Source organism: Mus caroli, unplaced genomic scaffold, assembly GCF_978045245.1.
Source record: "Mus caroli unplaced genomic scaffold, Mus_caroli_1 scaffold_10, whole genome shotgun sequence".
Classification (NCBI taxonomy): Eukaryota; Metazoa; Chordata; class Mammalia; order Rodentia; family Muridae; genus Mus; species Mus caroli.
Window position 1 is genome coordinate 32251907 of NW_028227265.1, and position 19351 is coordinate 32271257.

The window sequence follows — 19351 nt, forward strand, 5'->3', positions numbered from 1 at the left end:
GGAAGAAGGAAGAAGGAAGAAGGAAGAAGGAAGAAGGAAGAAGGAAGAAGAAGGAAGAAGAAGAAGAAGAAGAAGAAGAAGAAGAAGAAGAAGAAGAAGAAGAAGAAGAAGAAGAAGAAGAAGAAGAAGAAGAAGAAGAAGAAGAAGAAGAAGAAGAAGAATGTGGGCCAGAATCAGGGTGACAATTTTCATGCTTTTCATGCATGTCCTGATTGTTGACAACTTCTCAGAAGATATTATGCCATAGAGAAGATCTCTGTTATCATGGCTGTATATGAATTGTCTAAGAACTAAAAATATGCAAAGACAAGAAAAAAAATACAAGAAGATTTACCTTTCAAAATAGTACAATAGTGGTTTCCCCAGGTACTCAGAAGACTAAATCTCAAAGGATTGACAGTTCATTTGGTAGCAATCCTGTGGGGCAATGGGCTACTCGCAGACAGCCTGGTTTCCAGTTGAGGTTAGATCTTGAACCCTGGGACCTGGTAGTGGTAATTCACTTACATGGGATGGAAGGAGTTCTCTCATGTCTCCTGGACCCTGGGTTCTGTTGGGAGTTACTGCCCCCACAACCCCCACAGGAGAGGCGTGGCTATCAGCCACTTAGGAATAGCATCAAGCCTTCCCACATGCAAATAAGGTTTCCCCCAAACTCTCAGTCCAAGCCAATGAGAGGTGCCTGCTGTCAAACCCTGAATCACCCCAGAACTGTATATAAAGCCATGCAGGGAATTAAAGGTATGCGAGAACTATTCCTTTGTCTGAGCCTTTTGTTCCAAGAGCTGTATGTAACACTTGGGAAGAGATCTCCTCTCTCTAAGAGCCACCAGAGGTTCCCCTGCACTTCTCATCGGATTGTCAGCTTTTCGCCTGCCCAGTCTGACCCTACTCAGTTCAGAGAGGCTCAGACATACCAAGCGACTTGGAAGGCATGGCAGAGATTTTGTCTCCCTGCCTGCACTCACTGCCCCTCGCTGGAGCCTTCCTACTGGGCCTGGACAGAGATCTCTGTGGAAAACCTCTGGTTCCCAGGCCCACACAATCCCTAGGAAAGTATTGGCTATTTCTTTAAAAAAAAAAAATCTAGAGTAATTCTGTTTCTAGGAACAGGGAACTGAGTATTTCTTTCTTTGCTGCTAACTAAAAACATGTCATGCTTTCTATTCATGCAAAGTTAGGCCCACACATGCTCCAGACAAGCTCACAACCAGAGAACATGACACCAAAGCTCTGCTCAAATGCAGGTACCATAGTTCCTATGGAGCGAATAATTGGATTGGTCAAGCAAGATGCTCACCTTGCTGATTCTTGTGGAAATGCAGTTTCAAATATCTTATAAAACATCTGAGTAAACACTTGTAAAAGCCACGATTTTTATTCTTTAATACCTGTAAAGGGGATGCTAGTCATCATGATTAAAATTTCATTTGTAATATAAATATCAATTAGATCAGGAAATGGTGTTTAACTCGCAGTGTCACATATGCTAAAATATTTGTTGTTCTTAACAAGTTTTTTTCTTAAACAATTAGATCCATGTACCTACTCCAGTCCTGTGATATCTATTTTCATTTTCCTTCTGCAATTGCCAGCTTCTCTCTTCTCTTTCAAATGTCTTATATTTACTAGTTTCTAGCTTCCTTAGTTTCCCAGAGTTTAACTTGACTCATCTGTATGACACTGAGTTTGGCATTAACCACTAGAGACTGATGGGATCAACACTGGCTATACAAATGGTACCTTGCATCCCTTTATTCCAGAATCTATTGGTCGCCAAGAGAACATTAGTAATTAATGATGGTCCTTGTATAGATGATCTGTCAAAGGACCTGTGCAGGAGGCATAGTTGCTGTGAGCTCATGATTGTAATGGTTGTGTTTTGCTTAGCAGACGGCATTTCACAGCCCATCTTCCTATCTTCTGTCTTTCATTCCCTCTTCCTTCTCTTTTACAATATTCCCTGTGAGCCAGGAGAAATGAGCCAAAGCTATTGGCTTAGGCATATATTCATATATAAGGAGTCTCAGAGTCATTATTTTGGGGGAACCTCACAGGTGGAAAATCTGTGATTACAAATGATATCCACTGTCTGGCAAAGAATCCAGACGTAGAATGGATCGAGCTTAGAGCCGGAAGTTTCAGGTGGAAGGCACAAAAAACAAGCTCTCCTCACAAATAGCAAGTTTCTAGACACAGACTGGAACTGGTGCTGAGAGCATTTTACAGGCCCAGCTCTTTTAAGAGAAACAATCACTTTGCAGAGAAGCCTGCAGAGGGTAAACAGCAGAGGATCCTGTGGTAACTCAATTCTGGAACTGCTCTGTGGTCTCTCTCTGAGAGCATAGTAGCTGCAGCTTCTCCCAAGCACAGCAGGGTTCTAGAGAAAAGTTGAACGTGACTGATCCAAAGGGGAAGGGTTCAGAACCAAGAACTAGCAGCCTGCTAGTCCAAACTGAGGGGGCAGAGCTAGCCACCATGGGCCTGTGTCCGCTGAGCAGTAGAAAGAGCCTGTACCCACAGAAGCGTGGGTCCGGGCAGGGAGACTTGGTGAAAGCCAATTACAGACACACACACACACACACACACACACACACAAATGGCAGGAAAAGCTGAAAAGTCAAGAGACTTGGTTAGATTCTTGGGAAGTCGTTTTTTATTTTATTTTATTGGATATTTTATTCATTTACATTTCAAAGGTTATCCCCTTTCTGAATCCCCGACCTGAACCCATTTATCCCACCCACCCTCCCCCTGATTCTATGAGGGTGTGCCCCCACCCACACATCCACTCCTGCCTCCCTGCCCTCTCATTCCCCTACACTGGAGCATCGAGCCTTCACAGGACCAAGGGCCACTTCTCCCATTGATGCCCAACAAGGCCATCCTCTGCTACATATACTGCTGGAGCCATGGGTCCCTCCATGTGTATTTTTTGGTTGGTGGTTTAGATCCTGGGAGTAGAGGTTAAAAAGGAGTTGTATGAGGTTCCCTGAACTTCATTGTCTAGCTCTGGGCTTTCTCTTCAGTCCTGAGGAGCCTTGCAGGACCCCAAGAGCATCCTGTTACCCAGTGGAAACCTTTGAGACCCCAAGACTAACTAGCTTGGAACCCTGCTCTGTTGCTTGTGACCCCAACAAAGTTACCCTTGTAGGGGTTAAGAAGGCACAGAGTCAACAACACAGACTCTGGTCATCAGGCAAGTGGCAAAAGCAGACTTGTTCACTGCAGGAACTGGACAAACAGTTCTACCCCCACTCCCAGCATCTCATTGGCTCTCAAATGGTTAGATGAGATACCATCTTTTTCGGAATGATTTGCTCCATTGTCTGATCCAGCTTCAGCAGCCTCTAGCCCTGCTGACAGATTGTAGATTGACTTGGGGAAGAAGCATGATCTGTACATATGCCGCCACTGCAGCTGAGTGCACTTGGTTAATCTCCTCCTACACTGCTCCACCAACTCCTTCTCAGCCAGGTCCATTGGACACAACTGTCAGAGGTGAGTTGTGACTGGTCCCCTGAGCCCCATGTCTAACTCTGGCCTTGTCCTTCAGTCCCAATAACCCTTACAGGACCCTCAGGTGTATCCTTCTTCATTGCCATCAAGATCATCCAGCCAACACCAAGGAAAACCAGATGTCAAAAGGACAGCTTAAGAACACAATCAACAAGACTCAGGAAGGAAGATATCACCAGAGCACACCTATTGTTCTACAGCAAACCCTAGATATCCTAATGGAACTGAAGCACAAGATGGTCTTAAATTCAATCTTATAAAGAGGCCCTTAAAAGGGGAATTCATAAATCCATTAAAGAAATACAGGAAAGCTGGCCAGTGGTGGCACACGCCTTTAATTCCAGCCCTTGGAAGGCAGAGGCAGGCAGATTTCTGAGTTCGAGGCCAGTCTGGTCTATAGAGTTAGTTCCAGGACAGCCGTGCCTGCACAGAGAAACCCTGTCTCGGAAAACAAGACAAAACAAAACAAAACAAAAGAAGAAAGAAAAGAAATACAGGAAAATACATTTAAACAGTTAGAAGCATTAAAAGATGAAGCAACTAAACATAGACATATAGGAAAATACAACAATACAGGTGAAGGATATGAAAAAAAAAAAAAAAGACTGTTCAAGACCTGAAAAGGGGAAATAGAAGCAATAAAGAAAACATAAGCTGAGGGGATCTTGGATATGGAAAACCTAGGGAAGAGAACAGGAACTACAGAAGTTAGCATCACCAACAGAACACAGGAGATGGAAGAGAGAATCTCAGGCATAAAAGATATGATAGAAAAAAATCAATATATTGGTCAAAGAAAATGTAAAATCTAAAAATTTCATGGCAGACTCCCACCATCCAGGAAACTTGACACTATGAAAAGATCAAAAGAGCAAATGTAAAAATAAAAGGAATAGAAGAAGAAAATGAAGGCCCAGAACACATCTTCAACAAAACCATAGAAGAAAATTTTCCTAACCTAAAGAGATGCCCATAAATACACATGAAGCTTATAAAACACAAAACAGATTGGACTAGAAAGGAAAACACTCCCACCATATAATAATCAAAATACTAAGTGTACAGAACAAAGAAATAAAAACTGCAAGGGAAAAAGACTAAGTAACATATAAAGGCAGACAAGGAATACAGATCGGAAAGGAAGAAGTCAAAGTATCACTGATAGTATACATAAGTCACCCCAAAATTCTACCAGAGAACACTTATAGCTAATATACACCTTCAGCAAAGGGGCTGGATACAAAATTAACTAAAAAAAAAAAATTGGCATCCTTCTTTTATACAAGTGATAAATAGGCTGAGAAAGAAGTTAGGGAGATAGCACCCTTCACAATAACCACAAATAATATAAAATATTTTGGTCTAATTCTGAACAAGCAAGTGAAAAACCTGAATGACAAGAACTTAATTGGGAACAAAACACCCATGGAAGGAGTTACAGAGACAAAGTTTGGAGCTGAGACGAAAGGATGGACCATCTAGAGTCTGCCATATCCGGGAATCCATCCCATAATCAGCTTCCAAACGCTGACACCATTGCATATACTAGCACGATTTTGCTGAAAGGATCCAGATATAGCTGTCTCTTGTGACACTATGCCGGGGCCTAGCAAACACAGAAGTGGATGCTCACAGTCAGCTATTGGATGGATCACAGGGCCCCCAATGGAGGAGCTAGAGAAAGTACCCAAGGAGCTAAAGGGATCTGCAACCCTATAGGTGGAACAACAATATGAACTAACCAGTAGCCCCCTGGAGCTCATGTCTCTAGCTGCATATGAATCAGAAGATGGCCTAGTAGGCCATCACTGGAAAGAGAGGCCCATTGGTTGTGCAAACTTTATATGCCCCAGTACAGGGGAATGCCAGGGTAAAGAAGTGGGAGTGGGTGAGTGGGTGGGGGAGCGTGTGGGGGACTTTTGGGATAGCACTGGAAATGTAAATGAAATAAATACCCAATAAAAAAAAGAACTTCAGGTATCTGAAGAAAGAATTTGAGGTAAATATCAGAAATTGAAAAGGTCTCCCATGCTCATGGATTGGTAGGATTATCATAGTGAAAGTGACCATCTTAACAAAAGCAATCTATAGATTTAATGCAAACCCCTTCAAAATGCAGACACAATTCTTTATAGACCTTGAAAGTATAATTCTCAACTTTATGTGGAAAAAGAAAAACAGAAACGAAAAAATGGGAAAGCCAAAACTATCCTGAACAATAAAACATCTTGTGAAGGTATCACTATCCATGACTTAAAGTTGTACCATAGAGCAATAATGATAAAAACCATGTGCTGTTGTTACAGAAACAACACGTAGATCAATTGAATAGAATTGAAGACTCAGAAATGAACCTACATAACCATGGTCACTTGATCTTTGACAAAGAAGCCAAAACAATCCAGTGGAAAAAAAAGAGCATATTCATGAAATGGTGCTGGTTCAGTTGGTGGTGTTCATGTAGAAGAATGTAAATTGATCCGTTCTTACCTCCTTATACAAAGCTCAAGTCCAAGAGAATCAAGTTCCTCCACATAAAACGAGATACACTGCATCTAATAGAAGAGAAAGTGGGGAAGAGCCTTGAACATATGGGCACAGGGGAAAAATTCCTGAAGAGAATACCAATAGCTCAGATTCTAAGATCGACTATTGACAAATGGGATCTCATGAAAATGAAAAGCTCTGTAATGCAAAGGACACTGTCAATAGGACAAACCAGCAACCTACAGATTGGGAAAGAATCATTACCAACCCTAAATCTGACCAAGGGCTAATATATTCAAAGAACTCAAGAAGCTAGACTCCAGAGAAACATATAACCCTGTTTAAAATGGAGTACAGAGCTAAAAAAAAAAAAAGATTCTCAACTGAGCAATCTTGAATGGCTGAGAAACATTTAAATAAATGGTCAATATCCTTAGTTATCAAGGAAATGTAAATCAAAATGACCATGAGATTCCCACCTCCTACTAGTCAGAATGGCTAACATCAAAAACCCAGGTTACTCAGATTACAGCACATGTTGGTGAGGATGTGGAGAAAGAGGAACACCCCTCTATTACCTATGGCATTGAAAGCTGGTACAACCACTCTGGAAATCAATCTGTTGGTTCCTCAGGAAATTGGAAATAGTTCTATCTAAAGACCCAGCTATACCACTCCTGGACATATACTCAAAAGATGCTCCAACATATAACAAGGACACATACTCCATTATGTTCATAGTAGCCTTATTTATAATATCCAGAAGCTGGAAACAACCCAGATGTCCCTCAACAGAAGAATGAATACAGAAAATGTGGAACATTTACAGAATGGAGTACTACTCAGCTATTAAAAACAATGAATTCATGAAATTTGCAAGCAAATGGATAGAACTAGAAAATATCATCCTGAACTCACATGATATGTACTCACTGATTAGTGGATATTTGCCCAAAAGTACAGAATACCCACGATATAACTCACAGACCATATGAAGCTTAAGAAGAAGGAAGACCAAAGTGTGGATGCTTCAATCCTATTTAGAATGGGGAACATGATAGTCATGGAGTCATGGGGAGTGAGGGACATGGGAGGGAGAAGGGAGGGAAGGATCAGTTATGGGAAGAGACAACAAAGAATTATTGAGGTTCAGGAAATTGAACAGAAATATGGAGCAGTGGGGGATTAGGAACTAGGGGTACCCATTAGTACGTCCCAGATGCCAGGGAAGCAAGAGGTTTCCAGGACTCAACGGGGATGACATTAGCTGAAATAAGAAAGGGAAGATAGAACCTGTAGAGACCATCTCCAGTAGACAGACATGGCCCCCAGTTGAGGGATGGGGTCACCCACCCATCTCAAAAATTTTAACCCAGATTTGTTCCCATCTAAAAGAAATGCAGGGACAAAAATGGAGCAGAGACTGAAGGAAAGGCCATCCAGAGACTGCTCCATCTAAGGATCCATTCCATCTACAGACACCAATCCCAGACACTATTACTGATGCCAAGAAGTATTTGATGACAGAGGCCTGGTGTAGCTGTCCCCTGGGAGGCTCTGCCAGCATTTGACCAAGACAGATGCAGATACTCACAGCCAACCATCGTATGTAGCATGAGTACCCCACAGCCAACCATTGTATGGAGCATGAGGATCCCAAAGGAAGGACTAAAGGAGCTGAAGGGGATTGCAACTAGGAATAGGAAGAAAAATAATATTAACTAACTGGACTACCCAGAGCTCCCAGGGACTAAACTGACAACCAAAGGATACACATGGAGGAATCCATGGCTCCAGCTACATATGTCACAGAGGGTGGCCTTATCTGGAATCAGTGGGAGGAGAGGCCTTTGGTCCTGTGGAAGCTCCATACCCAAGTATAAGGGGATGCTAGAACTTCGAGGAAGGAATGGGTGGGTGAGCAGGGGAGCACCCTCATAGAGGGGAAGGGGAGGAGGAGAGGTTGGTGGAAAGGAAACTGTGAAAGGGGACAACATTTGAAATGTAATTAAATAAAATAACAACAACAACAACAACAACAACAACAAAAATGAATAGCACATGAAAAATGCCCTTCTGCCTGGCCTCTGGAGAGCAGCCAGTATATACATAGATGAGAGCAACGACTGAGAGTCTGTTGGCCCTGATGTGGTAGACACACTATGCACATAGGCATCAATTATAAAATAATGATTTTTTTTCTTCTGGCAGGACAAAGTCATAAGGTTATTTGTTTGTAACATTGTTATTATTATAATATATAACATATTTGTATAACATGTAAAGCTAAAATATATTAACTGAAAAAAGAAATATCAGAATAAAATGGACTTTAATAAGGAGAGGACTGAACGTTGAAGTGCTAGGTTACAAGCCATAGTACAGAGGCGAGAGGATTCTTTAAATCAGTGAAAAGAATCTTCGAAAGAATCTAGACTAGAACCCACAATGACAGAAAAAAAAAAAGGTAGGCCTAGATGAGAAAAATCCAAAACAACTTAAAAAATCAGAATGGCAACCCTCAGAGATGCAGTATTCTGAGTTAAGAATCCTGATTCTGATTATCACAGAATAGATTATACGGTACAAGTCATAGTGCTTGAAGAATTAAAGTATGTACATATGTTAATGAATCATACATTTGATTCATACTTGGGATGTCAATAAGCTTTTGCCTAACATTCTAAAATGGCTGTTTCTGAGATTGCACATTTATTAGAGATGAAGGCAGTCTTGGAAATCCCATTACAGAATAAAACTGACAATGCTTTGACATATGTATCCGTTAAAATGCAACAGTATTTTTAGACATTATGGCATAGAAAATGCTACAGATGAATCTTACAATCTTATCGAATATGTTCATAGAACAGAATGGAGATATAGAATCTCCTAAAATAGATTAAATAATGCTTTATTGACTTGTAATTTTAATAATATGAAATAGACAGAAAACATAGCTGCTGAGAGACATTGGATAATGTAAAAAACAAAACAAAACAACAACAACAACAACAAAAAAAAACCCAAAAAACTGCCGAACTAAATAAACCTGTTTGTATCAAGGATGTCCACCCTGCAAAATGAAGGGAAAGAATTGTGTTATAAATGGGGAGAGGCTTTGTATTTGTTTCCACAGAGGGGGGTTTGGGGTGAGAGCTGTGTACTCCTTCCAAATTTATAAAAATCGTATTTGAGAGAGGGAGATGCCTGAAGATCTAGGCTGTACCCATGAAAAAAAAAATCTCTTGTGCAATATATGGAAGTATCACCTGTCAATAAAATGCTATTAGCCTATTAGCTCTGGTAGGAACTAGGGAGGTAGGAGCTCTGATACACGGCGCAGATTTCTGGGATAGAGACAGGAATGGAAAGATTCACCTCAAACACTGAGGAAGTTGGTCACATGAAACTGAAGAAGAGGTAACTAGCAATGTGACCTAAGACTGGTTTGAATGAGATAATTGAATTATGAGCTAGCTGAAATGAACCGACTCTATTGACCCAGAGTCATATATGTATATATGTGTATATGTATGTATATGTATATATATATGATGTCTCGGTGTCATTATTTCAGGAAACACGGGCAAGGGCGAAAAATCCTGTGGTTACAATATTTTTACATTTTCCCCCTCTTTTAATCCTACAAGCTCTTTTCATTAACTTGCAACTTAGTGACTTTTATGAGTTTGCTGAGTGATCGAATGAGTGAGTTTCTGCATTTATATGTGGTTGTTGTTGATTTTTGGTCTCCTTTTTTCATCCTACTCCTGTGAGTTAGTTTTTGTTTCATATTATTACATTTTTAACTTAATTTTATTATTATCCCTTAGAAGCCTGCTTGTTTTCTAATGGCAGGCAGAAGGGGCTTGGATGTGGAATGGAGGTGAGGAGAGGAAAATGAGAGGAGGATGGGGAGGAGGGAAAACAGAATCCAGGTATATTATGTGAGAAAAAAGTTATTTTCAATAAAAGGGACAATAAATGATTAAGAGGGAATAAAGGATTTAGGTTCAGATCCTGTGTGCTGAGTTATGAGTGTACTTCGTACATAGAGGGAAATGATTGTTAGTAGTGTCACCAACACAATCTTAAGTCTGGTAATGGAAGTTCCCAAATGAAGCCATGAGATACAAAAAAATTCTTGTTAAAAAATGAAGTGTTCGGAGGCTGATTAGCCTCCAAATGCTGACACCATTGCATACGCTAGCAAGATTTTGCTGAAAGGATACTGATATAGCTGTTTCTTGTGAGGCTAAGCCGGGGCCTAGCAAACATAGAAGTGGATGCTCACAGTCAGCTATTGGATGAATCACAGGGCCCCCAATGGAGGAGCTAGAGAAAGTACCCAAGAAGCTAAAGGGGTCTGCAACCCTATAGGTAGAACAACAATATGAACTAACCAGTACCCCCAGAGCTCGTGTCTCTAGCTGCATATGTATCAGAAGATGGCCTAGTCGGCCATCATTGGAAAGAGAGGCCCATTGGACACGCAAACTTTATATGCCCCAGTACAGAGGAATGCCAGGGCCAAGAAGTGGGAGTGGGGGGATAGGGGAGTTGGGGGGTATGGGGGACTTTTGGGATAGCATTGGAAATGTAAATGAAGAAAATACCTAATAAATAAAAAAAAGTGAAGTGTTCATAGCCATGCTTTTATTTAGTTTGCTTCATCTGGTTGCTTTTGCTTGTCATCATGTTAAAAATTCTTGTTCCTATGACTTGCTGTATTTTCTTTATGTAATAACTCAAAACATCACTCATTGTTAAAGAAATGAATAAGTATATTCTTCCCATTTTGGAGACCTATGAAGAAGCATAATGACTGGAAAGGAATGCCGGGAGGCTCTGAAATATTTATCATGCTCTTTGCATGAACCTGTGTACGTCTGGGCATGTATGTTTGTTTGTGTGTATGTGTAGCTAAATGCTTATCTTAAAAACTATGCTCCATCTGTGAATTTACTACACAATTTGATCTGTGTATCACCTGAGGCAAAAGGAGAATTCAGTGCCATTTGTTCTGATTTTAATGCCTTTTGCTCTTCTGTTAACTTTGACGTTTTAACAATAGTTTTCATTTTTCAAACGTGTTAAAGTATTATTTATTTTGAAAACTGAGTGTTGGCACTCTTGGATTTTTATGCTGAAGGCAAGCATCGTTTTTTGCCTGACCTTAGACTAGACTCCGTGTTTCTGGAAGGGCTGAAAGCCAAAGGATCATGCCAAAGGATTAAGGGAGAGCTTCAGTGAAAAGGCAGCCCCCTTGGAAAGTGCTTTCTTCATTAGCTAATGATCTCTCCATGCCTGCCACTCTCCTTTATATAGTTACACAAGAGGGAAGGAGTCTCATAACCTTCATATCATTTATTAGTCAAGCAAATCACAGCTTATCATTATTAAAGGGGGAAAATTAAATAGCTAAACCAAACACACTGAAAAAAAAATGAGACACTTTGTTCCTTGCACTTACCCTAGTGTCAAAGGGGAAGAGTGTTTTGTTTTTGTGTTGTTTTTCTTTAGGTATTTTTTTTCCATGTAAATGTCAGAAAATCAAGGAGATTCAGTCTGAATAAGGTCCAAAGTCAAAATAGCTTGTTAAAAATTATGTGGAATCTATTATTCAGTTTTTTCAATGAAATTTTAATTTGAAAGCCATCAACAATTTCCCAAGATTAATTATCTTCCTTGAGGGAGAGGATCATAAAAGTCAATTGTAGGCAAAGTTGCAGAGCAAAGAGTTATGATTTTCCAATTATTGCCGTATGTGAATTTTTTTGCCTTTTATTTGACAATAAGCCGTATTTAATGTGATTTGGCCCGTTCTGTTGACACTTTAAAAGTCTATCAAGTACTTTTGTCACCCTCCTGTCTTTGCTTTTGCCTTTGGATTGCCTACTTGTGATTAACAGGGGCTTGGAAGTGTCTTGTTTGGGACTCAGTCAGAATGCAGCTGTTAAATAATGGTACAGTGAGCAGCTGACACTTTGCCGGGCGCACAGCTTTTTTGACAAAATGATTACATGCATTGTGCATCAATCACCCGAAGTAACCAAAATAAAGCCAGCTTAATAGAACAATATCTCATGATAAATACCTTTCCTTGAAACTTCCCATCTTTGCTTCCGCACTTATATATTGATAAATGATGCTCCTTCACCTTGATGAGCTGCTTCTGTGAGAAGGAGCCCCAGTGTACTGTGACAGCTTCCTGCTGAACTCAGTATTATACCTAGATGTTTAAGGCAGTTTTCAAAGTAACATCTTCTGACTTGGTATATTAACTGCAAAAATCAATAAATACAAAGAGCTAGCTCAAAGTTTAGAAGGATAGCTATCTGCCCTCATCAGAAGGAACTAGGTAGCTAGACACCTGTTTCGTGCTTTCTGTCATTGTTGCACTTTTGGGTACAAACACGGGGTGGTATCTACATCCTTGCCTTTCTGAACCAGTTCACAGGTTCCAGGGAGTATGAGCTCAGCTAATCTTCCCTCTTCAGTGGCTTCCTCCTTCTCTGGAGTGAGAAGAATGATGCTTCTCTCAAGCTTGCTTTTATAAAGAGCCCAAAGCAGCTGTTGTAAACTTCAGCCTGAAAGCTAGTGGGAGTAAAACATTCCCAGCAATTGCAGGGGGCAGATGGGGAGCTGGGTGAGACCACAGCTAAGGCCAGCTGGCTATATAAGGAAACTACCTAAAAGTAAATGAATGTTTAAAGAAACCAGCTGTGATGGTTTGTATATCCTTGGGCCAGGGAGTGGCACCATCATCTGAAGGTGTGGCCTTGTTGGAATAGGTGTGACCTGGTTGGAATGAGTGTGTCACTGTGGGTGTGGGTATAAGATCCTCACCCTAGTTTGAACCTCTGAACCTGTAAGCCAGCCCCAAATAAATGTTGTTTTTTATAAGACTTGCCTTGGTTATGGTGTCTGTTCACAGCAGTAAAACCCTAACTAAGACAGAAGTTGGTACTAGGAGTGGGGTATTGCTGTGATAGGCCTGACCATGCTTTTATTGGAAAGAATGTGGATTTGGAAAGCAGTGGAATGCTTTAAATGGGGATTAATGGGTCATCCTAGTAGGAATATGGAAGACTTTGTTGCTGGGAGTGATTTGAACTGTGATGAGCTGGCTCAAGAGATTTCAAAGGAGAAGAATTTCAGAATGTGGCATAAAGACTGGTTTTGTGGTATTTTGGTGAAGAATGTGGCTACTTTTTTCTCTTGTCTGAAAAGTTTGCCTGAGGCTAAGGTGAAGAGACTTGGATTAATTGCATTGACAAAAGAAGTTTCAAAAAAGCCCAGCAGAAACTTTGTTCTCTGGTTAAGTCTCACAAAGAGAAGTTTGAACAAGCATACCAAGCTTAGAAAGGCCAAATATAAAATATATGGTTCGAGTATTAAAGGCATACCAGGAAGTGAAATGGAGCAAAATCTTGTGTTCTAGAAGATAACAGATTAAGGGAGTGGGGCCTTGGGCAAGATTCTACCCAGTTTAATTAGATCCAGGCATGGAGGTACACACCTTTAATCCCATGAGACAAGCATGTTGATCTCTGTATTCAAGGTCAACCTACAGAGCAAGAACCAGGATAGCCAAGCTTAGGCAGTAAAGGATTTAGAAAACATAAAGCCAGTGTTAATGTAATAGTACAAGGGGATCATGTTCTAGATCCTGTAAGCAGCAGAACTTGGCAGCTTCAGCCATGTGGCTCTGACTCTAGAGTCAAGAATGGAAGGAACTACTGGGACAATTGATGCTGGTTAGCTGGAGCTAAGACATTAGCAATGATTAAGAAGAGACCAGCATCACTGAGTTGAAATCTGGGAGTTGTTTTCTGGGAGCACAAAGAAGCTGTGTTCCAGAGATAGCCAAGGTTGTACCTGGTGCTGCAGCTGGACTTGGTAATGTGTAAGAATCACCCAGGTCGTACTGGTTTTGAAGGCATGAAGGTGTCATGAAGAACAGCTGAGGCTTGGCACTGTGAGAGGTCATGAAAGGCCTTTGGAGTAAGTGTAGCCTCAGCTGTAGTTGATGGCCCAGGACTGAAGGGATCATGCAAAGGATTTGAGGCTTGGCACCCTGAAGAGAGTCTATGAGAGGCTATTAGTGAAGCCTAGTCGGAGTGGAACACCCCAGTGTATTGGAGATGTCAGTACCATGAAATGATCACCAAGAACAGCAACCATAGTGGAGTGGATCAACCTGAGCTTAGAGTGCTACAGAAAGCATAGCTGGAGAAATGCCAGCCTTTAGAAGTTGCCCAAAAGATCAAGTGGAATCCCAGACACTGAAACATTTAATTGCCTTGGAGACTCAAAGATGTTAAAGATGCCAGAGCCATGGGATACATGCTGAGGAAAGCTGCTAACAGGGAGTGGAACCAGCCCAGGAGAAAGCAGTTTGTTGCAGTCAACAAACATGAACAAGGAGTGGAGATCTGAAGACCACTTCGACATCAGCCATGGAGATGCAGAGTTTGGAGTTTACCCAGCTGGTTTCCTGCCTTGCTTTGGGGATTACAGTTAATTAAGTTGAATGAATCTCAGAAGATACCTTGAACTTTGGACTTTCAACATTGTTGCGACTGCTATAGACTATGAGGATTTTGAAAGTTGGAATAAATGCATTTTGCATTATGCTATGTTTAAGTATGGCCCCCATAGACTCATGTTTTTGAACAAGTCTATGGGGACCAGGGAGTGGAATGTGATGGTTTGTATATCCTTGGACTAGGGAGTGGCACCATCTGAAGGTGTGGCCTTGTTGGAATAGGTGTGACCTGGTTGGAATGGGTGTGTCACTGTGGGTGTGGGTATAAGATCCTCACCCTAGTTGCCTGGAAGTCAGTCTTCCACTAGCAGCCTTTGGATGAAGACATAGAACTCTCAACTCCTCCTGTGCCATGCCTGCCTGGATACTGCTATGCTCCCACCTTGATGATAATGGACTGAACCTCTGAACATGTAAGCCAGCCCCAAATAAATGTTGCTTTTTATAAGACTTGCCTTGGTCATGGTGTCTGTTCACAGCAGTAAAACCCTAACTAAGACACTGGCCTAACACAATTGCTTCATTATATACACAGTTACATTTATAATCTCACTAGTAGATATTTGTCCAGTGAAAAGCAACATCACCTATAGAAAAACTCTGCTACAAAGAGGACAGCATATTACATGTTTATGAAAAATGTAATTATGATGTTACTGACATTAGGAATTTGGGATTTGAGCTAATTATCTTTGAGAAAAGCAATAGAAATGATATACTTTCTATTTCTTTGTTTTAAATTTTTTTAACTTTAATCCTTTTTCACAGCCCAATCTTCATCCCCTTCCCATAGCATTTTCCTTGATATAGACTATAAAATCTTCATATATACTATACTGAAAGTATAGTGCCTGTTTCCTTGGGTAAACTCCTTTTGGTATGTCTTATGAAGAGAGCAGAAACACAAAACATACAAAAGTTTATGGTAATCTCATAAACATTGTAAAAGAATACAATTAACATCACTGAATTTAGCACAGTTAATATTAGCAAGTTAGAAAATGATTAGTTGAGGGTGGGATAAATTCCAATAATGTATGTATAAAGAATTGCCAGGGTACTTTACCTCATCACTCAACACATGGAAGTATTGTTTTAGAAATTAGTATAGCACGAGCTCTTGGAGGGCAACATATGTTTGAGTAAATTCACTGTGTATCCTGTTGTGGTAAGCGTGGGGTGTTCATCTTTAGCCAGTTAAGTATTTTCATATTCCACTGAGATAAGTTTATATTTGGGCATTTAGTGGTCTTTACTCCTTAAGTAGGTTTCCTTACATTCTGTCAATTCATCCTTTAAAGAGAGGTTAATTTCAAGGAGAAATTACAATACTAACTATATTAACAGGTAAGAATGAGTATAAATTATTATCTAAATGATGAGAAGTGATACTAACCCAATGTCCCATCAAGTGGAAGTTCATATCTAAATATACTGAAAAAGCAGAGCTAGGTATATTTCCTTAAATAAATGCTTGAAGGCTAATTACCAACTTTCTGTGTCTAGGAGTTTTTTTTTTTTAATTTTTTAATTATTGTTGTTTCTTAAAGTACTTGTAGCAACTTCAAATGTTGATAGTTGACTTTCATGGTTCACTACCAGGAGGAACAATCCTGTAAACTCTGTGACAAAATTTTTGTTTGCTGTTTCATTCTCTCCTCTGAGATCAACTCATCAACAAACCAGAGAAGAAATGTTTGACAAGGTCACATAGAGGGACTGCAGACAGGAAAGACATGCTGAGCACTACCCTCTCCATGCCCACCAGACACGCTTCACCTAATTGCAGCTTTCAAGTAAAGGAAGAAAATATATCAAGAAAGTATACCGGAGAGTCATTTGCAGTCAAGCTGGCTTGAAAATATGGAACCACATTTTAGATTTTTTTTTTTGGTAAAATTACATAAAATTACACTACAGTGTGCTTAAAATAGTACAATCTAATATGCGTGCTGGAATACAGGGTCTTCGCTGTCATTGTTGACATCATTATTATCAAAGGCATTGTCTATGAAATGTTGTTATTAAGACTTTTATGAAGTTCAGTGTCTTGAAAAAGTGCTGTGAAAGCATTGTTACTGAGCTCTCCAACCACACAGATGGTTTAATTGAAGTTAACTTAAGGGATGCACTTCCCAAGCATAGGATACTAAAAAATATACAATTATAGTCATAAGCTAGGCCGTGCCAAGATAAGGATTTTCACATCTTCAGTGAATGTTCTCTGTGTGCTCAGCAATGTCTGAACTGGTATTGCAAACCTTCAAGTTTGACCTAGTATTAAAGTCCTTCCCTATCCTCCCCCGCCCGCACCTCTCAACTAGCCCTTTCGCATTGCTGGTATTTCTGCATGTGTAGAACCAACCAATTTTGCATGTAAAAGCAATGTACTAAAGCATACACTTGATTTCTTGTCATAATTACCTCAATGATATTTATGACTTATGTCACATTTACATTGTGTTGGTAGCATAAGTAATCTAGATGATCCGTACACTAGAAGAGTGGAAGGATAATGTGCATAGACTTATATGCATATGCTACACCATTTTATATTAAGGAATTAGTATCCATGGCCGGGGCCTGTGCATGAATATGGCACTGTGCTCCCTAAATCCCTACACTCATTACCTCGCTAGTCTTCACCTTTTTTGGACTTGATTAAAAGGCTCAACAGCAGAGCATTCACGAACCCACTCTTCAGTTCTCTGTCATCTTTCCTCTTTCGTTCCACAAGTACCATGTTCAGGAAGAAAGATGGATCATGTCCATTCTTCCATTGGTCTTTTCAGAGTTGATCATGGGTGTGTCTCAAAGATGTGTGTGTGTGTGTGTGTGTGTGTGTGTGTGTGTGTTAAAGGCTTTTTAAAAGAACACATTGTCTTCATTTGGTTGCTTTGCATTTTATCTTCCAAGAATCAGTTCAGATAGCTAATCGATTCTGATTACGGTTGATAGTTTGAGACGTGAAAGGAAATCCATGGGAATTTATTTGGAAAAGCCTGAACCATCAAAATCAAGCTTTAGAGATTAATCTGGTGTAACAGATTTGTAAGAAAATAATTTTTAAACTATTCTATGATCATTTCTCAGAATGATTTTACATACCAGAATCATCTGGGTACAATGATTGTCGTTGGAAATGCAAATACCATTGAGGGACATATTTTGCTCTGAAGGAAGTTCTATGGTAGGCTTTAGTGATATTTTCTGGGATATTTATATTTTACTGTATTTATGTAGAGAAAGAGGTTCCAGCTTAACACATAAAAATTTTAATCCAAATGGCTTCTATTTTAGCTCAACACAATTACATGTATCGAATCCATTCAAGAACATATTTTTCATTTACAATTTATGATTAAATTAGTGGCTTTGAAATCAAGGAATAAAGAGTTAATATCAGTTACCAAATATTTGTCAATTCTCACTTTATGGAATTAGCAGAGTACATATTATGCATTTTAGAACTATGATCAGTAAAGTAGTCTATGTGGGGCTTCAATGAGTGGACCATCCGCTTGTTGGCTTCTATCAGTCTTTTTTTTTTTTTTTCATATCCTGATACTAAGGTATCTGCAGAATTTAATGATATAATGATGATAGTAATACGTTAGTCTGCCAGGCAGGAAATCCTTTTTTTTTTTTTTGATTTCTTTTATCTACATCTTAGAAAAGTTGGGAGTATGCAGCAATTTATATTTCCTCAAAAGCACAGTCCATTTGCTATGTATTTTATGATGGAAGATTAGCTAGCTTATCTGTTTCATTGAATTGCTCACATTTGAAAAAAGCCAAAAGAACATTGGTGTTCTCTCTCTCTCTGCACATGTATACACATAGCTTCACATGAATAATCACTGATAGCATTGTATTAATTGTGTTAATTATTTTCATATGGATTATTTCCCTAAATGTACACATACAGTGTACTGAATAAAATAAAGTATGCATTTTCATTTATGATAAAGTTGAACATTGTAAAATAACATGAATAAAAGCTAATTTTCACCATCTTCATAAAATTAGTCTAAATATAGCTAATATTGCTGATTTCACTGAGATAGACAACATGCTTAAGAAGCAGCAAGAAACTGAGTCAAAGAGAGCTCAGAGAGACAATGGTTGATTCTACCCCAACAGTCTACATTCTTACCCAATTATCTCTAGAGAAAAAACAGAGTTGGTTCTTTCCTTCTACCTTTCTTTCCACACAGCAATATCTGTGCTGATTTTTTTTCTTTTTTCTAGACAGGGTTTCTCTGTATAGCCCTGACTATGTGAAAAGAGGTGTAAGAAAGCAGCATCTAGCATAGAGATACTTCCCCTCATAATGATATCAGTGTAGTAAATGATTATGAATAACAATAGGAAAATAAAGGCATAAGATGTGTTATGACTAAGTGCTAGGCACCACACTGCCTGAGACCACAGGCAAGTCTGCTGTCTAAAATTTTAATTCCAACCCAGGGTTTCTACCCCACCTTTAACCATTTAGTTCCCAGATAAAAGACACATGCAACCTTTATATTTACAATAAGCCTTAATCAGCAGTAGAGCTGGGCAGATAGCTACCCTCTAATGCTATTACAATCCATTTACCATTGCTAACTCCAAGTTATTACTTACTGTGTTTCATCTGGGCTATCCTTGACTCCAATTTCATCATACTGAGGGCCATGTCGTTTTAATTCCTAGCCCATGTCTTCTTTCTCTTCCTCCCTCTCTCCTCGTGGTTATCCTTTGACCCCTGGCTACTCCAAACCCACCAGTAATTTGCTGTAGCCAATT